General features: G+C 37.4%; 1 protein-coding gene across 1 annotated transcript in view; it reads left to right on the forward strand.

Moving 5' to 3' along the window:
* Positions 1-27,605, forward strand: part of LOC145681183 (uncharacterized) — a 99,516-nt gene that overhangs the window by 11,487 nt on the left and 60,424 nt on the right. The window lies entirely within an intron of this gene.

Here is a 27,605-nt window from a genome sequence, read left to right on the forward strand (position 1 = left end):
ACTAAATGCCTGACTACTGCAGGAAACATTTGTTAGTTGAACCCTATAAAGACACTAATCAAGCGTCAAAACGACTCTGCATAAGGTCCTTTCAGTTTAACGTTCCATGATTAGGCCTGGTAGGCTTGGGGAGATGGATGATTAAGGCAAGTGAATTATGATGGGAAAATCTGTGGAATGGAAATGTGGGAGGAAACGGCAGTACCACGAGAAAATCCACGGACACGATGTTGTCCACCGGAAAAAATACTTGGTCGGGGATCGAACCACGGACCCTAAGCTATTTACCACTAAGCCACCGTGCCCCCTCCTCGATAGAATAGAACGGATTGCGATATTACATTTTACTTTAATTAAGAATCTGTCTCTTTTTTTTTAGCCTACAGGGCATAACCGTGAGACTTAGAACAACAACAAGTTGATACTGCTCCAAGAGTATTGCCAGAACGAACTTAAAAAGAATGGAGAGATGGAGCAGGAAGGATAACTGTGATTGTTCCTATATGTGAAAATAAATCTTTTTATCCGCACCTTGTTCTGTTTCTCGCAAAAATTCGCAAAATATTATTTCTCTATGACTTACGGTTTCCGAGATATGGTTCCTTAAATCTCCAGGAATTCGAACTTGTTTTCCAATACCTGGGGAAGAGTGGCCAGTTGGACAGTGTCCACCGGCTACTATTTAGTACCAAAATATTCACCATTCTCTTAGGTATTGATCAACACGAATATCATCCCTCTATAACTTATGGTTCCCGAGGTATGGCTCCTTAAATCTCCAGAAAACGGCAATTTTTTGGCCAATACCTCGGGAACAATAAAAGTGACGGGAAAAATTCCACCACTTTCTCAGATAGTTTTTGATACTGTATCGAACGGAGGGCACAGCAATAACAAACTGAAAAAAAATCGCAAATAACAGACAGACAGGCATACACACAGAATTTAGTAACGAACCCTTTAAGTTCGTTGAAAATCTATGAAGGCGGTGTGCCCTTTACAAAGTTCATGTAAGCCGGGGGAAATAAAACGTGTTTTAGAGGGAAGCATTTATCGTAGCAAAAATCGTATCATCGATATCCTACCGTGTAAAGTGGCAAATGCTATAGCATTTCCCATGCCATAGCACATCCTATGACATTTCTTGTCAATAGAACCTGCTCTATTTCGTAGCATTTTCCCCAGCATTTCTGGTCCGATTGCAGCGCCGTGGTGTGTTAAAAGGAAGCAAAAGATTTTGTCCAAATACCCATGCTCTTGTTTTATGACTACATACCTATCTTATACTGCTTTCTGTATTTAAAACCAAAAACATCAATGTAACATTTAAATCTCAAGACCTCTATATCTTTATCCGTATTGTATGTATGGCAATAAGAAGTTAGAAATAATTATAACTATCCGTATCTCGGGAAAACTTCGGAACAAAGTATTTCCTCGAAAACTAATGTTGGCCATAAAGCGTGGAAATTGCAACAGTTTTAGTTTTTGTCTGATGCCCTAGAGTGAAAGGAGGATACAAAAGTACACTGTAAAAACTGTATAGTTGGAATAACCCAGAATTCTGGGTTGAAAAAGTGACAACCACGCCGTATTGTCTTAGAAATCAGAAAATATGGTTATAATAACAATACGAGAAGTCAAAACTAGTAAAAAATAAAAACCTCTGGCATGACCTGGATTCGAACTCACACCGCGCGGCTGTTAAGCGCGTGCGTTATCCACCAGACCAACCGGAATCTTAGTTTAGGCTGTGTGATAACAAGAATTACAGCATACTTTGGAAGCAATTGTTTAGTCACTGAATTTAAAACAAGTCAATTAAAAAAACTAAACCAAACCAAACATCACCCGGAATATTGAATCAATGCCATTAAAAGCTAGTTTAGTACAGCAGCTATTTATCAATGTTAACGTATGTTTTGAGAGAAATTTTCTTCACTCTTGGCGAAGTGCACTGCAGTTCACTCAGTACACTTCGCCAAGAGTGAAGACAATTTCTCTCAAAACATACGTTAACATTGATAAATAGCTGCTGTACTAAACTAGCATTTAATGGCATTGATTCAATATTCCGGGTGATGTTTGGTTTGGTTTAGTTTTTTTAATTGACTTGTTTTAAATTCAAAGTGACTAAACAATTGCTTCCAAAGTATGCTGTAATTCTTGTTATCACACAGCCTAAACTAAGATTCCGGTTAGTCTGGTGGATAACGCACGCGCTTAACAGCCGCGCGGTGTGAGTTCGAATCCAGGTCATGCCAGAGGTTTTTATTTTTTACTAGTTTTGACTTCTCGTATTGTTATTATAACCATATTTTCTGATTTCTAAGACAATACGGCGTGGTTGTCACTTTTTCAACCCAGAATTCTGGGTTATTCCAACTATACAGTTTTTACAGTGTAATAACGATGGGAGTAGAACTACAGCATATTGGAATTTCATATTCACAGTAATTTTACAACGAGTTCCCGAGCCACTCAGTCTCCCCAGCGCAACTCTACCGGTGCACAGGAAAGAAGTGAAGTAGGCAATGCAATTGGTATGATCGAAGAACTCATTTTCGGAAATTAGATAAGCGAATCCTTCGTAACCAGGGTTGGTAAAAAAAAAAAAGAACAAAATGTGTTTAAAACACGTAAAAGATGTTTAAAATGTTTTAAACATGTTTTAAAACACCCACACACACAAAACATGTTTTAAACATTTTGAACAGTATAAAACATTATTTTAAACATATATTTCAAAATCGTGTAATAATTTGTTTGTTAATTTTTTAACGACTGGTTCTGTACATATACATTCATATCATTTATATATATGATATAAAGAGTATATATATATAAAGAGAGAGAGAGAGAGAGGGGAGAGTAGATCGATAGGTATAACTCTCTTAGGAAACAAACCGTACAAGGTAGACAAAAGCAATCTTTTTACTGGATACCACAAGTGACAAGAAGCTACCTACACAGCATTCTAATACAAGGTGGTGTGACGAAATTAGGTACTACTGCAAATATGTAGGAAACAAATTACCCAACATAGATGGTTGTCAAAAGGTATTGGAAAACCCTTAATCCAGCAATGGATTGGCAAGTATTGATAATATGCATGCCTTTCAAACATACGCAAATAACCCTCATCACTACACTCATGTGATTCCAGTTTTCATTCTTGATATCTGAGCATTTGAGATTAAGAAATAAATCGCTTATACTTTGATCTACGGAATGATATGTTTAATCTTTTAGCTGTCTGGTTATAACAAACGGTTCTGATAACTCGAAATATTTAATAACCATTTCTAGCGAACCGGTCGGAACCGGCTGAATAGCACCAATGCTTGCAACCAACATTTTCATTTATTTTATCCCGGTTAAGACTACACTGTGTTGGGTACAGAATATTTCAGTATAGATTAGTAATTCTCAACTTATTTCATGGGGGCACGGTAGCACAGTTTGCCGTGAGCAGCGGTGTAGTGAACATTGCTGTGGTGTGCCTCCGATCTCAACGAGTTTTTCACGTTCGTTTGAAATTGTTTGAGTAATTAGTCTGCTGTACTTCAGTTGTGTGTTCTCAGTAGCAGGAAATACAATGTACCAGTGTAAACTAATAGTTCATACCAGTGACAAGCAGTTTATTGAATATAGTACCCCGCTTTGTTTTTTTCAGCCATGAATAACCTACGAAAAAATACTGTGCGGGTTGCATTTGACAAGACAAGAAATATCCGGCCTTCGGTTGCGCTCATCCAGATTGGTTAATTAACGAGTTACAGTCATCAATACACGATCTTGAAACTATTCAACTTCACAATGATGATTATAGCTTATATTTAAAATTTAAATCGCAAGAGAATATTGACACATGTTTACGACGACACCCGGAATCACTGGATTTTCAACATGAAAATGGAACAGTAAGTCAGGTCAAAATTCCAAATGATAGTATACAGTACACTCGTGTACGCCCGATGGAAATTAGTAACGACGAACTTAGTGCTGTGCTTTGCCCCTTTGGAAAGATTATGTCCATAAATGAAGAAATGTGGTCGAATACCCTCCCTTTTCCCATTTACAATGGCAATCGTATTGTGCAAATGTGTTTTTAGGGAAACATTTCCTCAAAAATTGTGGTACGGGGTTGTCGTGCTACTGTGATGTATCAAGGTCAACCACCCACGTGCTTCATTTCTCTGGCTCTTACACACGTCGCAAGTTCCTGCCCTCACAAAACGAAAGCTCAGATGCCTTCAGTTTCCGTTACTGGAGTTAAAATGACCGAGCTTTCTACTGGAAAAATGCCCACCACTCCGAACTTTTATCCATCTTTCAGTACTAAAACGATGACTAGTGAGCCTAATGACCAAAATATGGAATTGTAAAACACTTCAGTTGCCGAAGATGTTAATCTCCATGCTGATAAGGACTTCCCCTCTCTTTCAAGTCAATCTGAACCACTTGCCACAACAGAACCAGAGGAACGGAAACAAGATAATGGTGTCACCTGTGAGCACCCCACGGGAGACACAACACGCTGTGCATACTGTTTCTTCGTCTGAGTGTCCACAAAAACAAGAAGAGTCTGTTCGCTCTCCTTCTCCTTCCACCTCCACTGTGATAGTTCCTTCTCCCCCTTCAGTGGCTGTAGTGAGAGGCCCAGTTTTCAAAAAAAAAAAGGTTGAAAGACAATGAATCTAAAACAAGTGAGTTGTCTGTGTGGAATTCTCAGACTGTATCGGTGCCAGCAGCAGTGGCATGTGAAAACATAGCAATAGTAAATGAATAACACGTTGCTCCATTCTATACCTGTCGATTAACACCAATGTACCACGCGACAGTCAAAGCAAGTGCTCCATGTAAAGGCTTCCTTCCTATTCAAGGGCAGGAATGTTACTTGTTTATACTTGAGAGGTAAGTATCTCGTATTGTCCTTCAATCCACACTACATGGCTATCGCTGGTGTTTACATTCTATGAGCATAAACGTAGTGTTTACTAATGTGTCAGGAAGTCCAAGGTTATGTAGGGAAGTGTTTGCCCTGTATTGTTTATTTATTTTTTAATTGTTTATACATTGTTTATGCAAGCAATTCCTAATTCCACTTCACGATTTTATATCTCGTTAAATATTCGAGGGATTTCTAGTGATAGTAATCGTAATCTATTACGTAGTTTTATCATACAAACATCGGCTGAATTCATATTAATGCAAGAAGTAGCGTTTCAGAATTTTGACTTTCTCCCAATGTATCGACCCTATGTGAACGTGGGCCCTCAGCACTGAGGTACTGCAATCTTATGTAAAAGAGGTGTCGAGGTTAGGAATGTCGTGTATCTTCAATCTGGCAGGGGTATCGTCGTCACTTGTGATGATCTTACTCTGATTAACATTTATGCCCCGAGTGGTTCAAATAATAGGAATGCAAGAGAATAGCTTTACAATGAAGACATTTTACCCTTATTTCTCACTATTCCGAAAAAAAATAATATTGGCTGGGGACTTTAATGTTGTGAATCGTGGGATAGACACTACCTCGAAGTTCATTCCTTCCCCTGCTCTCCAAAAATTAATTTCTTCCCTCAAACTCAAGGACGCTTGGGTTCAACACCGCCAGGATCTTCAGTTTACCTATAAGACTCAAAATATGTCTAGTCGCATTGATAGATGTCATACAACACCTGACTTAATCGCTTCTGTCACCGATATTCATTTACGGATTATACCATTCAGTGATCACGCAGCAATACTCTGGACATGCAAGTATAACCTAGGTGTTTCGGTTACTTACGGAAAGACTGCGTTGAAATTAAACAATCAATTACTTAATCATGCTGAAACGAAATGCATCTTTCGTCTGAAATGGGAGTACTGGCTCCGACAACGTCATTACTATTTAACTTTAAATGAATGGTGGGTTAAATACGTTAAGCCGAAAATACAGAGTTTTTTTAAATGGCAAGGTGCTGAAGAACAAAGAGAAAAACGAGAAAGTCTCGCTTATCTGTATCGAGCTCTTCAGGAGTTTGGTTCCTCCCCAGTTCACAGCAAAATATGATAGTCATTAACAGAACTAAGGCTTGGATCAAACAAATCCAGGCTACTTCGGTCAGAAAATATGCTCATAGCCTGCCTCCCGGTGGTTGTCTTTCCGATGAACATATTACCCTGTATCATTACATGGCTCAACATAAACGTAGGGTTGCTAAGGTTATTGACGTAGTAAAGCATGATAATCGAACGATCACGTCCCTCCCCGGTTTTTTCGATCACTATAGGAACTTGAACGCCAAACATGAGGCACCTCAAGATGGATACCAGCAATACCTGAATCTTCCCCTTTCCGTCCTGTCGGACAGGGAGTGCCAGTGCTTATTGTCGCCCATCACAGAAGAGGAAATAAGTAGGACGCTGGCTCAGTGTAATCGTGACTCCAGTCCTGGGGAAGATGGATTATCGTATGCATTCTATCAAAAGTATTGGGATATAGTCGGGAAGGACATGCTTGCATTATATAATGAACTATTACAATCTCCGAACTTTCTACAAAATGAGGGTCACGTGATATTTCTTCCAAAATCTGCAGACGCCACAGATGAAACGCACTATAGGCCCATAACCTTGTTAAATACCGACTTAAAATTCTTCACCAAACTTTTAGTGCAGCGCCTGGCCAATCTCTTTACTGATAAAATTAGTCCTTTTCAAGCAGCGCTGAATAAAGAAAAGAATGTGTATTATGCACTTACGAAGATCCGAGATGTAGTAGGATATTTTCTTTTTGCTAGGAAACCGACCTGTCTTGTGTCATTGGACTTTCAAAATACTTTTGATCGCTTATCACATGATTATCTTTTTACAGTGCTCAGTGCATATAAATTTCCGCTTAGCTTCCTTAACATTATCCAGCAACTGTATAGCACGGCGACAGCTCGACTACAGATAAAGGGTTTTCTCACTCAGTCCATTGCACTGAACAGCGGAGTTCGACAAGGTTGTCCCATGTCCATGTTTCTTTTTGGACTTGCTCTTGAACCTCTTTGATATAAGTTGGCTGCATATATACAACCTCCCCTTCACGACCTGCAAAATCTCTCCCTCACGGTCTATGCTGATGATGTGAATATTAGTTGCACGACATTACAACAGTTTCACTATATTATTGCCCAATTACGACAATTCAGTGATATTAGTGGTGAACGTATCAATTTCTGTAAAACAAAAGTGGTGACATTACAGAACTGGAAATGGATGGCATTCGACAGCCCTTCTCAACTGTTGAAGTAGTAGATCAAGTTAAAATATTGGGTGTTACATTTTCGAATAGTGACAGTATCCATTATGAAAGAATTTGGGATCCATTACTGAATAATGTGCGCGGCCTGTGTCTCCAACAAAAAATACGCAAATTACACCTTATCCAACGTATTTGGTATGTAAGTAGTTATTTGTGTGCAAAATTATGGTATTACGCGCACATATATCCGATATCGGACCTACATTTTCGAAAACTTCATTCTGTCATTGGTTGGTTTACTTGGGCAGGACTTTATTTTCGTGTCACACGCAACACCCTTACTCTACCTTGGAAACAAGGGGCCTTATAGCTCATTTCGATACGTGAGAAACGTAAGGCGTTTTTCTTAACCAATAGTTATAAGCATTATCAATTTCCTGACAGTATTACACATCAGTGGCTTTCGTGCTGGATGGTCTCATTTCCAGCACCCAACCCTTCTAATATGGAATCCCTCAAAGACGCCCATATGTATATTAAACAATGCGTACAAGATTTGTCGTATCTACCTCTCTTGGATCCTACCAATTATTTCAATGTAAAATTTCTGGGTCAGTACTTACTTGAACCTCTGTACAACAAAATGATTCCGCACGTTCAGCAAAAGTTTCCCACAAAAAACTGGAAGATGTTGGCATAAGGTGCAATAATGTGCACAATGTCACTCTGTCAACGCAAGATGTTGGCATAATGTGATATATGGCATAATGTGCACAATGTCACTCTGTCAACGCAAGTAAGGAGTACCTGGTATATGATTATGAATGAGCTTGTTTCTACTAATGTTAAATTAAAACAAATTGATGTACTACAAACGGATATATGTCAACAGTGCGCTCAATCCACGGGCTGATCCAGGGGGCGATCGGGGCGACCGCTCCCCCAGAAGAGGAAACTTTCTTATATATATATATATATATATATATATATATATATATATATATATATATATATATATAACCCATCCCAGAGTTTGGAGCCCTTAAAAGTAGCAGTATGACAACCCACCGCACCCCAGAAGTCGGTCCTGGATCCGCCCCTGGCTCAACCTGATACGATTGAACACAGACTTCTCAATCACCTGATATCTGGAGAACGACTGTTAAGTGTCATCTGCCGTTTACATGCCACTGTGTTTGAACCTCAGTATGTACTATTTCCAGAATATCGTTTCTTTCCGATCACAAAACACAATACTGTAAGTGTAACCTGGCTAATTGGACAATCTCTTTTCTACATCATGGATACGTATCCGTGTAGCAATATGTTTGATTATATTATTTTTCTGAAAAATGCTTGTAAAAGATTTTCTGTACAGTGCGAAAACAAATATTTTGCTCACTACTTAGGAATCTTGTATAATGAATATATGAACTGGGTTCCATCCCAGCTCGCGCCGTGTGGACTTTGTGGTGGACAAACACCGTGCTCGTGGGTTTTCTCGGAGCTCTCCTATTTCCTCCCACTTTCTTCATTCCACCATTTCATTTATTTTTCATTATCACCGTCTTCTTTAGCCTAACCGGCATAACCGTAGGACGTTAAAGATTTAATTTTTTTCAACTTATTTTTTATCACGACCCCATTTTATTACACTTTCTTGCCAGTAACTTTCATAAGTACTTACTTGGTTGTAATAAGCATTTTAGGTAGATTTTAAAATCTATTTACTGTGGAGATTTCATATAGTATATCAATATAACTGGTGAAATAAGAGTCCTCACCACCCTTGTGTGTTGAGAACGGGTTGAGGAAGAACGAAGAAACTTGAAAATGGTCTGACACATCAGATAGTGCTATCAAACATCTTGGCGGCAGTCTTTGATTACAATTCGAAATTTCAAATGCGAAGGGAGTCATTTTACATGTTTTAAAGCTAGGATTTTTACCAGAAATACGCTTCTGCGGTTATTTTAGTCCTAAGACAAGTCATTTCGGGGTTACTGTTTCTAAACGTTTCCTAGTTATGCTCTTATTGGCTAAATTCACGTTTTGTTTAGGCGGGTGAGATTTTAGTTGCAAAATTTGATTACTATTTCATAACACTAATGCTAATAAAATTATTTTAAAATAATAAACTTTCGAAAAGTAATATTTGAAGCACACTTCACGTTGTGTTAACTTAAGAATATTTTCTGCCATCCTAAGTAATTGGTTGCTTTTTTCAAGTCAATAATTTATTGAAGAAAACCAGTAGCGTAGCCAGGATGTGTGTTTGGGGGGGGGGCCCAAGTGCTGTTATAGGTGCATATAGAAAAATTACAAACAAAAAATATATAAACATAAAAATATATAAAAAATTACAAACATCAAAGTACCAAAGTACATTGTCGGACCTCTTTGGGGGGCCCGGCCCCTCCGCCCCCCTTCCCTACGCCACTGAAGAAAACCAATATTTGGGGCGTTTAGACCACAATGGGCCCAAGTCCATTTTCAATAAGGTTCAGGTTTGCTCAGCAAATGAATTCTATTTCAAAACGTAATATCTTCGCAGTCGAGTCCGAAATAAATGTAACTAAAACCACGTGAAATGGCGTAGGATAGTTTTATATGACAGCTGCTAGACATTGGCATCAGTGGGGCAGGAAGGCATCCACCTCCAACCCCACCCTGAATCTCAGATATTGGGGACAGTAAGGCAGTTTTAGAAGCCTTTTGATAAGCAAAGTCCAACAGAACAAGTTTGAGGTAATTACACCGAATAAATACGGAGGAAATATAGATCATCAAAACTGAAAAGTTGCTTAGGCCCAATTTGCAGAATTTTAAGCAGGACCGAAACTCGGAAGTAGATCCACCTTTGAAATCCTAGCTCAAAAAAATATACAAAGAGCAATTTAGGTTTATAGCTCCTTACAGTCAATAGAAATGGTGATCAAAGTCCGTATTTGTTCGGTATAAGGACTTCAATTTTTTCTGTGGACTTTGCTCAGCAAAGGGTTTCTGAATCTGCATTACTGCTCCCAACATCTGAAATTCAGGCTAGGGGGCGGATCACCTCTAAACGGACGACCCTCTCTAGCAGCAATCATATAAAACTCTAGATTGCACCTTGTCACGTAGTTTTTCTTTCTTTCATTTCGGATTCTTTCTTTCTCTAAAGTATGTATGTATGGAGACTGAGAACCAACATGTATCAAATTTCACAGAAGTAAATCCCCACGTTAAGCGGGTTTGCATATCCAGGCTCCTAACTATGAAAACATTTACGATCACTCCAACCTCAATCATTTCACAGATTCAACCTGTTGTATATACGTTATTAGGAAGTTAAATTGAATGTAGTTTATGCGAAAAAGATTTTATGCATTGCAAGACCTGTAACGTCCAAATATTCACCACAAACTTACAGTCGTATCGATATATATATATCTATGTATCTATATCTATATATCTATATCTATCTATCTATCTATCTATCTATCTATATATATATATATATATATATATATATATATAAAAGAGGGGAGCAGGAAACAACTTTACACAAAAGTCTAAAGAATTTGAGTGAAGACGTACGAACTGGTTGAGCGGTTTGGGTCAATAGTCTATCAATCATAACTTTATGTGTTCAAACCCTGTAGGAAGTATTCGTTTTTTTCCTTAAAAGTGAGTTTCTATTTTCATAAGAGGACTGAGAACGTTTCTTTGAATAAATCTTTGGACTACTACTTTTCTCTCATATTCGATTAGAAGGAAACATTATATGAATTTCAAATCTAAAATCCACAGCTGAAAAAATATTAAGTATGTTCAATATTTCATTATTATCCTTTGATTTGCAATGAAAAACTAATTATAAGCATTGATGATTTCAGAAGATTCTCCCCGGGTAATGGTCAATATATAAATGAGAGAAAACTGATAAAACATTATTAGTCCACTTTGAACATGGTCGAAGATATGGCCACGAAGGGGGAAATTTATGTCAACAGGATTTCAAATTCTCCCATAGGTCATGCCATGAAATCATCACTGTTTGAAAGGTTTCCTTAACAAATACCTAGGTAGAATATTACATTTATTTCTCGTTCTACGTTTTGAAATGACAAAGTCATAATTTTAAAGAGAATTATAATACGATAAGCACAAATATTTATAGAATAATGAAGTAAATATTATTGTGTAAGTTATCGATTTCTAATCGGATTAAAACTAGAATATTGTTTGCATCGCACTTTAAAGTAAATTCTCCCTCTATATATAATTCTTACTGGAAAGCATGTTTAACTCACCTGTAAGACTCCCCTCTACCCTATGGAGTACTCCAAGGCACTGTGATGTCATGAAACTCCAAGCAGATACAGATACGCGTCCACAGTGACGTTTGTGGAAAACGTATCTGGGATCATGCCTGGAGCTTCTCGGACGGTACACGACTACTGGGCCGTTATTCGAGGAAGAAAATGTGCATTCGTCTGTAAAGACAACATTTGTGCAATCACGATTCACATTTTCTTCCGCAAATTCAAGCCGTCGTCTTATATGCTCTTCCGAGAGAAATTCTTTTACAGCAGCACGACGGGCGTGAAGACTAACCTCTCTAAGACGCAGTATAGCAGTATCTCGAGAGCCTGGAAAAGCTGATGCGTGCCGAAGTTGTCTGGCGGTCATGTTGGAATTAAGTCGCGCTGTAGCGACAAGCTGCCGTCCTGCTCTGGTGTCGTCACATGACGCCTACCACTACCACGGCGCCGCATAGTTTCTCCAGTCCCTCGAAAACGCTTTATTCACTTATGTGGTCTTCTTGGTAAGACTCCGCACCTTTCAGCGGCTTGTGAAGCGCAATAGCCTTCTTGCACTAAAGCGAGAACACGCTCTTTTCTATTCTCAGCCATTTCTGACTTCTACCCTTTTCACGAGTTGCAGGTTGAATGAGCACCCCTCTTAGTTGAAGCTATCAAACGGAATGCGCACTTGGTTACTCAAAGAGCTAGTAAAATAGTAGGTTTTATATGCTAAGAGCCATAAAAGACTTCTTATTTCGATATATGTTGTTTGACTTCAAGCGAGCACTTCACAACTGTTTACTGAGTGATAAGATCTGTGGTATTCTGTTCAACTTTCCTTCTGGCAATTTTAAACGTAATAGACAATATTTGTCTGGCCTGGTCAGTGGCTGAGTCAGAAGACAAGATCAATGAAAATGTTTTCAACATAACATTTTTGATTTATGTTTATCTCCTATCCATTTTTGTTACGACTGCCTCCTTTAGAAATACCAGCTCTCTTTTTTGGCCCGTATAAGGAAATTCTATTGCTGTTTTTCAACGTTCAATATTTTTGGCAAAATTAACCCTTTCCAATAAAGCTAAACAACAATATGTTTCACAGACAAAACAATATGTAAAGTTCTACTTTCCAGTTTAAAATTTAATATATTTTTCCAGTGCTATATGTGCTATACAGCGCTTTATTTCTAGAGGGTAAGAGGAATTTATGTAATTACTGCTTTCCCAGGGTGGGAAGAGTAGTTTCCACAACTTTAGAAACCTAACAATTCTCATAGGCATTATTAGTTAGGCAACATTTCTTCTAAGAATATTGCAACTATAGTTTGCATCTCAAGTAATACTAACTAACTAACTAACTAACTCTACGGCCTATGGAACCCGGAGGTTCAATGCCGCGTTCACAAAAGCTCTCCACTGACTTCTATCCTTAGCTAACTGGATCCAGTTTCTACTTCGGATTCCTATTTCTGCGTGATCCTCCCATCTGCGCCTAGGTCTTCCTAATGGTCGTTCCTAATGGTAATCTCAAGTAACATAATAATATTAATATCAATAATAATAATAATAATAATAATAATAATAATAATAATATCTTAGTATCAGACTTTAAGAGATTTTTATATGATGCATATATTCATGAAAATAGTCACTACTTGTTATGTACTCATATGGTGTTCCCCTAGGGTTACTAGGAATTTAAATCAGGATCTCTGACTAAGCAGTCCAGTATGCTAACCGTATGAGCACAGAGCAGGGGTCTGACAAACTACATTTTCATAACGTTTTGGTACCCCTCCTTTTCCCGTATCGATTAAAGTGCCATCCGTGAAGGAATTGTTTTCAATTCTGGGTGAAATCAGTCACTTTTTTCTGGAGAATCCAAATGTGGAATAAGCAATGGGGGTCCCACTTTAAAATTTTAAAGTTACTATCTACCGCCGAATAGGGTTGGGATAGGGGGTTGTGTTTGGTATCATTGAACTATACACATAAAGCAGAAACATATATTCTCATTTTAGGGGTGTGGTTTCAATTTGATATTAACTTAGAAATCTATTTGAACTTTGGTAGTGCTAGAATGTCCATAGCGTCATCTTCGTATACAAACAGATGGCGAATAAAAGTGACAGAGGTTTGAAAGCTGACAGTTTATCTGATTTTGTTTTATAACCAGCTCAAATGTTCAAAATATAACGTTATATTTAGAAAAAATAAAATATCCTTATATTGAAAAAAAAAACGGACTTGGAACCGAACCGTCAATCATCATTACTGTAAATCGCGCCTCGCTAATCCCACTTATTTTCTTCTTAAGTTACGTCGCGAAAGGCGGCCCTGAAGTTCAGTTACCAAAGTCTGTTTTCCCCTTATCAGTAATTTGTGCATATTTCCTACTCGGTTATACACATTTTACAGTAACCTTGAATGATACGGACACAAACACAGACACATCGAGAACATTTAAAATTCCAAAATTTCTACCACCGGAAATCGAACCCGGGACCCTGTACACCATAGACGCACATACTAGCCACTAGACCACACAGTCAAGTTATAGTCCGGGATCCACAGTACATGCCCGTAAAAATTTGTGGGTGCACGGAGTTTTATTGTTGCATCGTGTTCTTCGACCTATCGCTTTCTATTTTTTCTTGGGTAGACATCTCAATTATGGTCGCTTACTTCCACAGACGCCATTTTCCAATATGGCCGCCAAATAAGCAATCACCATACATAACTAAGGAACTAAGTCATCTAGGAAAGTGATCTTGGTGTCGAATCATAGGTTTTCGGGGTCAGAGAATTCAAATATTACCTTACATTTGCGATATATTGAAGTCTTGCATGTAATATAGCCAGGAGCGTACGCAGGAATTTATTTGAAGGAGGTCCAAAGCTGACACACCGATACCAAGTCATTTCAACTTAAGAGATTTTACAATAGGAGCTCTTGACAAGTTCGACTTTGAGGATATTCACCGCTCCCAGGTACATTTGAGAGTCATCGTACTGCCGTGGTTCTTTTTCAACATAAAACATCAGAAGAGATCCACAGAAAAAAAATATTTCACAAACTGTACTGATGAACAGAATTTGTAAACTTTTGTGTGAGCTACCGTGTCGAAAAAAAGAAAAACTAAATCGAGGGAAGAGTATATCCAATTTTGCTCTTCCGAACAATTTTACAGTAGCTGAGGATGTTGGCATTCATTCATCTGATGAGGCATCCACATGTGCTCTAAAAACTGAGTTTGTTATTTCTCTTACTCGATGTGGTGCTCTTCAGGCGACGCTCAGCTCGTATCACCAACGTGGAGAAATATACACTCTTTAATTTCATCAAAAGTTGTACCAATTAAACAAGTTGGGTTTCTGCCAGTTATTCCTTCCCCAGTTACCGACTACGCTACTGTGTGTACTGCCATTAAAATCTTTGAATCTGTGAGACAACTATTGAGACAACCCAACTTTCCTATCTTTTGCGACGAAGGAGTATTCTGTACAGTTGTGTACATAGTTCTAAGTAACCCAAAGGAATTTTATGACATATTGCCAATGCTTAGAATGTTTCAATCCACAAAAGTGGCTCTACGGTGTGGTGGGAAGTACCTCCATGGCAGCGGTTTCGATGATGCTCTGGTTGAAACAGAGATCTTCAGAGTGAATTCAGTTAAGAGTGTACTAAACGGAAAATATGTTCGGCGTTTCAAGGAATGTTAATTGTCTCTGAAGTACTCGAGAAAATGATTTGGGATGCTCTCTGGAGTAGTAACAAAAAGGAAGCATACAACAATTTGCTTAAAGAAGTAAATCAGTTTCAACTGGCCTTGCAAAATAGAGAAGAAAAATGTAAATTCCTCCATATTCTACTGTTAGTTTCAAGTCAACAACTAAGAGACTGTTATTTAAGATTTGTGAATAAATGTAACGAGAAATCAGAACTTTGCAGTTACCTCAACAATTTTCTCAACATTGAAGGACTCATCAAAATCTTTGTAACGTCTGATCGCGAAGAGACTGGAATTTACATGTTGAGACCGTGAGTCATTAATCCCTATATTTCAGCAATTCAATTACTTGAATTATTTACGTTATGAATCATGATACTTGGAATTAATGAAGCGCCTTGGAATAGATTTCCTTACTTGCATGAAAAGTTCTTGAATGGTCAGTATGTAGTATCTGGAAAGTCGGCACCATTACACGCAGTGGGCCCAGATATGAAACAATTCAACGAGCTCTAAAAAGTACGAGAGGAATAATTGGACAAACGCATAAAACTCAGTACGTCACTGAATGGCAACTGACCTATCACGAAGTTCTCGCCATTGCCAATGTTTGGAATAATCTTATAAATGCACAGGTAGTGAGTCACACAGAAACAGTTCATCATGAATTAACTGGGAAGCAAAGCCAATCGTTTGGTTCAGTTCATAATATCAGAAGGTAATCCATTCAAATTTGATGGTTCTTTTATTTTACACAACATTATGACAAAGTAAATTGTTTCTGAGGATGTGAGGTCGAAAAGTTTAGGTGTATTAAGAGATACAAGGAGTAACAATGAGAAATTTAGGAAAGAGCACTTCTTTACCAAAGAATGGAAACTGACGGATAGAATTGAAAAAGTAGCCTATATGTCCCCACCTTCGAAATTCTTATCACAAACAACGTAACTGTGACACCTGCCATAATCAAATCAAGGGATTTTGCAGACTCAGAAGAAAATCACATTGCAAATGAAAGAGATTTGACAATGCAAGAAATATTCTCTCATGGTCTCGTAAATTCAAGTTAGTTGTTTGAAGGTGATGCACCTTCGAGACCAACATACTATGAGCAAGTATAGCATTTGGAGAAAAAATCGACAAGAGTACCTCATTTCATTTAAAATTTCAAACACGGACTACTGTAGTTTTTGATTTCATGTCGCAGATAAGAATGTTGAAAATGTCAGATTTAATAACTTTGGGGAAGCAATAAACGCTGTTATTGAACGAACCACTAAAGTATGCCCAGCCAAAGAAATACACTTTATTTTTGACAGTTATTGTGACAATTCACTCAAAGAAAGTAAGAGAGTACGTCAATCAGGCACTACCGGATCTATTCATCTCGCTTGCCTTCAGTCTCACACTCATATACCAATCCAAACTAAAATTCTGGAATGCCGTTCAAAATAAAATAATGCTGCAAGCATTAGCAAAAAAAAAAAAAAAAAAAAAAAAAAAATGATACTTGACAAACCTTGAACAGACTTAATTCTTGTTAAAAGCGGAATGGTAATAAATGATAGTGCCCTTCCCGCTACCGTACGCATAAAAGGAAACGTAACTAATATTGAAATGCTCACATCAAAGATTGAAGAAGCCGACCAAAGAATTGTACCTCACACATACTAGGCACTTGAACGCGGCGCGCAGTGAGTTGTCCAATGATACTGATGTGGCTATTTTGTTACTAAGATATTTTGCAACCATGAGTAGTAAAGGGCTGAAACAATTGTAGGTAACGTTTGGGATGGGAGAAAAGAATCGTTTCATTCCTATTCACCACTTATATGATACACTTAGAGACAAAATGAGTAGCGTCGTCCTCAAGGCCCACATTCTCACTGGGAATGGCATTTTAAATAAAGTGGGTACAAACAATGCAGCACTGAATGCACAACCAACAAATTATCTTCTTCATTTTGCTGAAACAAGCCGTCTCTCAGCTGAAGACATGAGGAATGCAGAAACATATTTTACGAAAGTGTGGGCGAAATCGACAAAAGTAGAAACATTTTTATGGTTTATGCTATGAACTTTATCGACTGAGCCCTAAACTCATCAGAGCTGCAACTCACTTTATCTACTATTCGAGGTCCCATTAAAAGTGCGTATTTGGTCATCGGAAAATCTCTGTTGTGATTAGAAAAAGAACATATTACTGAAAGACCTGTGAAATTTGAATGGGTTTCCTGAGACCGAAAATGTGTTTCCGATCTTTACCAGATGCTGTATTGTGAGTGTGTTCTTGCAAAACAAACAATTGTAATTAATATATATGTAAGAAATTTCAACTGTTGTGTACAATGTCTTTCTTATAAGCGCTGTGAAAATTCTCAGCTGTAAGTCACATGCATTTTGTTTCAGACTTATAAATTTGGACTCATATTATGTAATCTTTTATCTTTATTTGCAAAAATAAACTACTTTTAGTAATTTAAATAATAAGGTTGCTCAAACGTGAGGTATAAGATATGTGCGGGAAAGACTTAAATTGTAAAAGGGTAACGCAGTGCTCTTTATGAAACCACTTCGTTTTATGTGTTGATATTGATATTTTATGTTTTGACACAAAAAATAGCATAGATTAAACATGACAAAATAATATTAGAGACTAACTATTGTGGCTGCTAAAATGTTTGTATGTGGGAAATATTGTAACAATACTCAGTTGTTTAGCCACATCAGCACCTTTTCTAATGGTTCAATTTGTTTATATTAATGATATTTTGGACCATTAACAAATATTAATTCATAATGATACTAATAGCACAATATTTGATTTACTGCTTTTACATATATTTGTAAACGTAAAGCCATTTTGTATATTAACTTTGTTTATGAAATAAAGCCTTTTCAAAAAGACTAATTTTTAATTTCTTATAATTTTGTTCAAATCTATTCGAAATAGTCAAATCATGATTATAGTATTAGACACTAAGGTGCATTCGATATATCTTGTCCCGTACGTCTCATTTGCGTAATTATTATTTCAGAAGCCTTCAATGTTTGGTTGTTTTTAATGTTTGTGATATTGTAGCGTCGTTACTTTACAACACTGAACAATAAGTGTGGTATTGTTTGTTTTCTTTTTAAATGTAGATTTGAAATTTGTAATAATCTGACATAGTGACTTTTAAAAAAAATACAACTTTGTGATGGATTGGCAACACTGTTAATATGTTGGTATTGAAGAGTACGCCAAAATGTGTCTCTCTTTGTGGTGAACAAATATAATTGAGAACTTCTTTTGATTCGGTTTGTGGTTTCCGAGATATTCCCTCGGATGAATTAAAATGGTCCACCCTGTATATACATAGTGTATCTTTTGTCTGTAATATATTAAATTCTTCAATATATAGCAATTTTATGGTAATATTTCACTTCCTTGATCTCGAAAAATAATGATTCGACACCAAAATCACTTTCCTAGGTGACTTAGTTCCTTAGTTATGTATGTTGGTTACTTATTTGGCGGCCATATTGGAAAATGGCGTCTGTGGAGATAAGCGACCATAATTGAGATGTCTACCCAAGAAAAAATAGAAAGCGATAGGTCGAAGAACACGTTGCAACAATAAAACTCCGTGCACCCACAAATTTTTACGGGCATGTACTGTGGATCCAGGACTATTATAAAGCAAGCGCGTTTTAATAGTTCTACTGGAAATGCGCGAGATATGCACTTGTAATACATTGAGTAATTTATTTGAGAGAGGTAAAGCACTTTACTTTGAATCCTTTTCCTTGCTTCGTTTTTACTGTATTTATTGTTTGTATTTTTCGTAGTGCTTGAAAAACCAAATACATTTTTCGCTACGGTGTCCAGAAATACTATTTTAACTGATCATAAAACAGAAATCTGTCGGTGAAGTAGTATGAGGTAATGTGTGGTATTCTAGTTTCATACCGAGTTCCTTCGTGGCTAAGCGGTTAGCGAACGTACCTTTGACGTACGCACCTGAGACCCGTTTCGATTCCCGGTGTGAGTTCATGTGGTTCTGGTTTCACGCTAATCAGTAGGTAAACGTCTCATATAGCCTCGCTGCTGAAAGGGATGTTAAAATCAACTCAACATTATTTTTATACCATCAATAGAAACAAAAGGTAGACGATACTATCCTGCTAAAAACATGCATTTATTTCTTTTGTACATATTACAAAGTATCGGACTATTTGCGACATTAATTACAAAACCTTTAAGAAAAAGAAGCTTTATTAACATTAAGTCGCTTCTAGCGTTCAAGTCGCTTTATAAAAATCCAGATTATGAATTACAATAACTTTTTTACGTTGTAATTAAAAATACAAGCATATATTGTTTTGTATCTCTCTCTCTTTCTCTCTCTCTACATATACACTTGTATATTACAATAGGTATCAGGAACATGAATAATTTTCATTTTGGACGCGTGATTAAAGGTTGGTATTCAAATCAGAAATCAGTTCCCATTATAACAATGTTAACGTTCCTCATTTCAGCGTCTTCGTGTATAAATGATGACAGGGTGAATAAATGTAACTGGACTTTCAAACGTGATAGTTCATCTGATTTTGTTTTTTTCAGGCACTTTATATTTAGAGAAATGTTTCTATATATTGAAAAAAAAAAAGAACTTCCCGGAGGCAGATTCGAACTACCGCCCTCCGATGTCTGAACTTCAAGAACACTACTAAACACGCTTGACCACCGAGACAACTGATGGAAAAACCTGTTGTTATAATGCTAAAATATCGCTCCAAGCGCAGGTTCACACTTGAAGTTTTAAATAGTCATTTTCTCCCTATATCAGTAATTTCAACTGAAGATATTGATTGATTTTGTATATTGGAACTGTGCATGAAGTGTGAATTGCATATTCAACGCAGAAATACGTAGTTAACTGTTCAGTTCATCTTTCTGTTCAATAGCTTCACATGTTACTAAGTGTTCCTAATACCTGTGCACTATGTCGAGTCATTTTCCCTGTAATTTCCCGCGGTATATTCTTCGCGTGATTATTTGACAGACTAAAATTTCATAAGAATAAAGGTTTTTGCTTATAATTTTCTTATTTTGCTTCATTTTTCTCCAAAATAATATATAATTATTCATTATTACACTGCGTTGTTAAGGAAAGCACAAAGAAGCGATAATAAAGTAAGAAAACTCAGTTATTAATAATAATGTGGAAGTTACAGTATATGCGAACTTTTTTTTTTTTTGGTGACGATACAGTGGGCCACAGAAATTCTTGATGTACAAAAGTCCGTGAGATAGGCAACCCAACTAACGCCCGCTTCAAAATTAATTACGCCTGGTAGAGTAGCTAGGACAGCAGCATGAAGTATGCCCCACCTGTTAAAAGAACAAATCATAAAGAATGTTTTTGTGAAAGACTGAGGAGAAACGCTGGCTGACGAAATGACAAAAGGGAGTCTTTTGATACTTGTACTCACAGTAAACACCACAATATCAGAAAAAAATGTATACGGACACCAGAGGCGCCGATGAGAAGATAACAGTCAGGAGACTTAAATAATCTTATAATTAACTCAAATGAGGGATTATAAACAAGCTAACTCACCTCAAATGACTATACATATATGCGTATCAAATAATATACGGATAAATTATGCGGTATATGTAGTAGATCATTTTTTAAGTAAACACAAAGCCTTGCGCTGAGTTTTGAAGCTATTAACAGTAGTCCTACCTGCAAATCAATTAAAGTATGGATCGATCATTCGAGGGAAGAGCCCAGCCTCCAATTAAAATTTTGGGGGCTTAACAGGGCCTGACCTCCTTGGTTCCGGCGCCACTGATTGATACGTAATACTGCTAAAGAACAACTTATCGAATTTCATTATTCGTTAAATGACTTTTGAGAATGCTAAAAATTGGTATGCAGTAATTTATTTGTAAAGATTAAAAATGCAAAATTCGATAACACTCAAACGAGTTGGAGAACTTATCCGTACTAAGCGTATTTCCCCTTAGGTTGCAAATATAACTGATGCTTCCTAATTTGTATAGTAATTCTGAAAATTTACACACTGAGACACAAGGAGAAAAGGGGAGAGTATAGTGACAATTAACGACAATTTAAAAATGCACGAAATTAACGGATAATATCAAATATAGAACCATTAACAGAATTAACTCTGTAACTCGTTTTCTCCATTCATTTCTCTTCCTTTATTTTCAGGATTACATCATCACTGAATTCCTCCACTGGAGATTATCTTCGTTTAGCAGCATCCAACTGGAGTTCAGTCTTGTAAATGAAACATAGGAAAAAGTCTAAAGGGAGGGGACGCGAATCGAACCCCGACTGGAAAATCTCCACGCTAACCATATACCTAAAGCATTACTTACTCTGGATCGAATAAATAAAGAGCCCTTTCTGATCGCTCAAAACAGTAGCTTGTTTATAGTCAAATAGATTGGCAAAACACAGGAATATGCAATTGAGGACTCGAGGGCATTACATCATTGTATTATCAACATTGCAGACTTTTTAAAAATCAAAATACAAAACTCCTTTACTTTGAATCAAATGCGGCGCGTATATTATACACGTACGAACTAATTAATGCGTAGTAATCGTGGTTCAATGGTCAAGGCGCTTGATAACTAATCTGAAGGTGCGGGAAGTTTTTTTCAATATATAGAAAAATTTTCTTATATATAAAATTCTGTTTTGAAGTGCTCAAAGAAAATAAAATCAACTCGTTTCGTCACATTTCAAACCTCAGTCACATTTATTCACAGTGTCCATCATTTATATACGAAGACGCTAAAATGAGGAGCGTTAACATTGTTTTAATGGGAACTGATTTCTGATTTGAATACCAACGTTAAACCACACGTCCAAAATGAAAATTATTTATGTTCCTGATACCTTCTGCAATATTCAAGTGTATATGTAGAGAAAGAGAGATACTGTGTGTATGTGTGTGAGAGAGGGGGGGGGGAAAGAGAGAGAGAGAGAGAGAGAGAGAGAGAGAGAGAGAGAGAGAGTATGTTAGAGAGATAAAAACAATATATATGCTTGTATTTTTACTTACAATGTAAAACGTTTTTGTAATTCATAATCTGGATTTTCATAAAGGGATTTTAATTCTTGAAGCGTTGTGTGGTTTAGTGGCAGATACATTCATGAGACTTCGTGCTATTCACATCGCCTCTCGCTTGCTGTCTGTTAGTGTTGTAACACACGACGAGTCCATATAAGTTTGTGTACTGTGCGATTATCTTAGTGAGATATTGTATTTATGGGTCTAGGTCAAAACCCCCACAGCCAAAACCCCCACATTCAAGAAATGTCAAAACGCCCACACGATCGGTCATAACTTCCACACAAATGGACAAAAACCCCACACATAGCAACGGTCACAATCCCCACATAAATGGACAAAACCCCCACACAAATAGACAAAACTCCCACATGCAGAAATTGTCACAACTGCCACACAAATGGACTAAACCCCCACACAATCGGACAAATCCCCCACACTCTGAAATTATCGTGATTGCACGTCTTTGTTGCGGCTCTTTACAACGCCCACTTTAGTGTTTCTGTCATTACAATACAGTGCAAGAAGAATAGTTGCAACATCAGTTTAAGTGGAAAAAAATATTATTAAAAAGTACAAGGAAAGACATACAACCAGGATCATTTCAGAGTGTGGGAGATTTGACCGATTGTGTGGGGGTTTTGTCCATTTGTGTGGCAGTTGTGACAATTTCTGCATGTGGGAGTTTTGTCCATTTGTGTGGGGGTTTTGTCCATTTATGTGGGGATTGTGACCGTTGCTATGTGTGGCTATTTTGTCCATTTGTGTGGGAGTTATGACCGTTGGAGGTTATGACCGATTACTAGTGTGGGGGTTATGACCGTTCGTGTATTTGGGAGATTTGTCCATTTGTGTGTGGGTTATGACCGATCGTGTGGGCGTTTTGACATTTCTTGAGTGTGGGGGTTTTGGCTGTGGGTGTTTTGACCGGTTCCCGTATTTATTAGTGTGTTCTAGATCTTCATATATTTATTTCTTCGAGTGATTTTTGTGATCGTTCTAGGACGAAAATTCAACATGAGTTTTTTGCGTGAAAATACCTTACGTATAAATTTTGGTCAAGTAAGTCAAAAGCCTATTTCAATTTTTGTCCATGAATGGATATGAAACACGTTCAAATTAACAATAGATCAAATACATAGCATTGAAATGGATTATATCAAGAAACAACTGTATATTAAGTTAGTCAACAAGGTTCTGAGTCAACGAATTCTCTCTTCTACTCATGGTGAAGTCAAATTCACCGATAGTGACAAGGAACATTTACTTCCTATTGATCTCGCTGACAACAGTATTACCGTCGTTAAGGTGTCTTTCTGCCCCATGGAAGTTAGTAATCAACAGTTAACACGAGTGTTTTCTTAGTATGGTGAAATACAGTGAATCATAGACGAACAGTATTCTGCGGATCATGTATATGTCACCCGTACTGGACGTAAATTAATTAAAATAAACGTTAAACAAAATATTCCCTCCTTTATTACAGTTTGGGGTTTGTGCGTCTTTTGTAATTATTCAGATCAAATCCAAACTTGCGCGTTGTGCAATTCACAGGATCATTTTGTTCAAGAAAACCCCCGAAAAATGGCCCGCCCTTCAAAGTTCACCCGCCAGTTCGAAGTTCTCAACCGCCACTGCTTCGTACCCCTTATAATCTCCCACATGAAAAGGTGTCTCTGCATACTGACAACTACACGGAATTTTCTCTGCTCACTTCTGCACACCCTGGTATTTCTTCAAGTCATGGCGTTCCAGCACCTGAAACATCCCACGATTCCGTCATTCGCCCCGACCTACGAATGGAAGAAGTTCTTACTATTGACTCGGATGTTATTGCCCCTCTGGAATATACTGCAGTTTCCCAGTCTACTCCTGAATGTAAGGCCCAAGAAATTCTACAGGAAGGACAACTAGCTCAGTTAGGTGACCGATAGTCAGTAAAGGATTTACAAGTGGATTCTAGTGTTCCCATGGACCACGATAATCAGTCTGTCGTGCAATTGGTAGCCGACTCGAACCCCACCCGTGACCGGAATGTGCAATCACTCACAAGTGATTCCGCCAGTGCATCTGATCTCAGTGCTCCTGTATATGAAAAACGTAAACTTTCCAAATTAAAGGCAACTGTTACTGGAGTTTCCAAAACTTCTAAAGGAGGTTGTTCTTCAGATGTTACACCAGTTTCAGGTGCACGAAACGGGTTACCTTGAAAAAGTTGAAAGCTGGTAGCCCCGTTGGGGACGACTTATAATTATCTTCCTTGTATTATTCTGGTATCATTTTCAGCCTTCAATGCAGTGTTTATCACTTCGTTTCACTTTCTTTTTGTTTATTTATAGCTTTAGTTTTGCCACCATTAACCTAAATGGATTTACTTCTTCTGTTAAACAAGAAGCCTTAAGAGATTTTATTTACAAAACAAATATTGATGTGTTGTTCGCTCAAGAAGTGGCCCTTCCAGAATATGGTTCTTTCCAATCATACATGCTATTTTCGTTTTACAGAAAATGGGCTAGATACAGCTATTATCTATTGTAGTGATCTAGCTTTTAAGACAATTAATGATCACCCAAATTAAAGAATCTCCCTTAGTATGCTTGAACGCATCAAATTATGTAATATTTATGTTCCATCTGGTTCTCATAATAAGAGAGAGCGCCAAGATTTCTTCAACACTGACCTTGATCAGGCTCTATTTAATGGCACTCACCCTTGTATATTAGGTGGAGATTATAATTCAGTTTTACAACCCATTAACTTTTCTCCTGAACTCCAGCACATAGTAAAGACATATGATTTAGTGGATGTGTGGCGTCATTTTCGACCCGCTGAACCGGGTCACTCATATCACAAGTACGCGATATTAAGCTCGAACCTCTTTATTTCAGTGACCACTATGCTCTAATTATGAGAATAACCCTACCAGAATTCAAATTTTTGAGAAGTAGTTCCCTTTGGTATTTTAACACCTCTATACTTATGGGCCCTGAGTATCAGCATTTAATTCGAGAGGAATGGCGAATCTTGTTTCCGCTATCACGCTATCAGTGCAAACTTATGTATTTTTGGGACAAGCGAATTAAACCGAGATTTCGTTCCATAAGTAAACAATATTGTATTCAACGAACCCAGGCATACAATACTCAATACAACTATTATTCGAGTCTTCTCAAAGAATACATGCAAGAACAATTGCGGGGCCGTCCGGTCAGGCCTCATATTCAAGAAATCAAAGCACATCTATTGTCGTTGCATAAATAACGCATGCGTGGTTTTTCGTTAGAAGCAAACTTGTCCAGGCCGATGACACGGAACAAGGTAACATCGTACAAATTCAAAAAGAACGACTGAGAGGTAAACAAAAGTTAATTTCTTCTATTAAGGGCAGGGATGGCCAAATTTATGAAGGTTTGCAGGTACTTCCCTAGTTTTTTCAGTATTATAAACAATTGTATGCAAAACCTAATGTCAATAATGAAGATGAATCTCTTTTAGACTTTATTCCTCTAAACCTAGAAGTAAATGCTCAAGAGTATCTCAACAGTCCCTGTACACTTGATGAAGTCAAGAGATCAATTCAATTAGGGAAACGTGGTAAATCTTCTAGTATTGACTCTTTACCATTAGAATTTTATATTACTTTCATTGATATTCTTGCCCCGTCTCTTATGGATCTCTTCAATGAATATCTAGATACTTGTACCTTAGGAGAATCTCTATCCACGGGTATTACTGTATTAATCCCTAAACTGCCTAACTCTAACTTCATAGACAATTATCGTCCTATTAGCCTTTTATGTGCGGACTTAAAAATTTTAACACGACGTCTAGCGCTTCGTATGAAACTCTATGTGGGAGAGTTTTTAAGTTCCTGTCAATATGGACATGGGCGACAAGCTTTAATTCATGAAGCCTTAGCTAACATAAGATATTTTATAACCTATCATGAGACTGCCTCTCCTATGCTCGTTGCTATTTTATCTACAGATTTCTCGAAAGCTTTCAATAGGGTGTCACACGAGTATCTTTTTAAATTTCTACAAAAATTTGGTTTCAATGGTGCTTTTCTGTCCATGCTCCAAGGAGTATATCATAACAGGACAACTAAACTAAAAATCAATGGTAGTCTCAGTTCGGTCATTCTTTCTGTAATGGTATTCTTCAAGGGGATAGCATGTCCAGCTTTTTATATAGTTTCTCGATTGCACCTCTCATATACGCGGCACAAGCCAGACGTATTGGCATACAAGTTTATCAAGCTTTCATTTCCGTCGCGAGTTATCTTGATGACGGTCACCTCTATGTCAACAGCATTTCTACCTTAGAAGATATTCAGAGCCTTCTAGACAGGTATTAACAAATTTCTGGAGCGATTTGAAATAAAGAAAAAACAAAACTGCTATGTATACACCCCGAATACCGGACTACATACAGTTCGCACTATACGATTGTTGACTCAGTTAAAATCCTAGGTATTGAATGGTTCAATAACACCAAACAAACAATTCACTACTATTCTTACATAATTGCAAACAAAGTACGTGGTCTTCTAATACAGTATAAGCCTCGCAATATGAATCTGATCGCCAGGAATTTATTTCCCAAACGAAAAGCTTTGAGTCTTTTGTGGTATTTCTGTCAGATTTTCCCTCTTCCCACAAAAACATAAATTCCTCAACACTCACGCTTTGTTCTTTCTGTGGCAACACAAACTGTTAAGAATTGCACGTGATCAACTTGTGCTGCTACCAGCTCAGGGTGGCGTAGCTCTAGAGCATGTAAAGATAGCCCTTCAGGCAAAATCACTACTGCTGAAAAGAAGCATTGAATTGTTTACGACCGATAGGATCAATGTGTCGTCATCTGTTCTCTCCGCATGTTTAGGTTGCTTTGACCTTGAAGCTCCGATTCATATCTTTCCTTGGGGACTTAAATTCCTACACTTGTGTGAACTCGTCTTAGATATCGCTTATGCATTAATTAAACGAGCACAAATTGAGTTAATGCCTGTCAAAGCCCCCTACCGATATTATCTCACAACACAACATATCATCACGCCCCACATTCAATTGAAAGAACCAAAACTTCATTGGAATTATATTTGGCAAAACATTATTGCTCCTTTTTTAACTACCCAGCAACGATCTCTTAGTTTTTTACCTTTAACAATAAATACTAAACGCGAGACAGACTATATCAGCTCGGTATAGTGTCTTGTAATCTGTGTGACTACTGTCATAA

The sequence above is a fragment of the Thermobia domestica genome, chromosome 3 (assembly GCF_964235325.1).
Source record: "Thermobia domestica chromosome 3, izTheDome1.hap1.1, whole genome shotgun sequence".
In the NCBI taxonomy this organism is placed as follows: Eukaryota; Metazoa; Arthropoda; class Insecta; order Zygentoma; family Lepismatidae; genus Thermobia; species Thermobia domestica.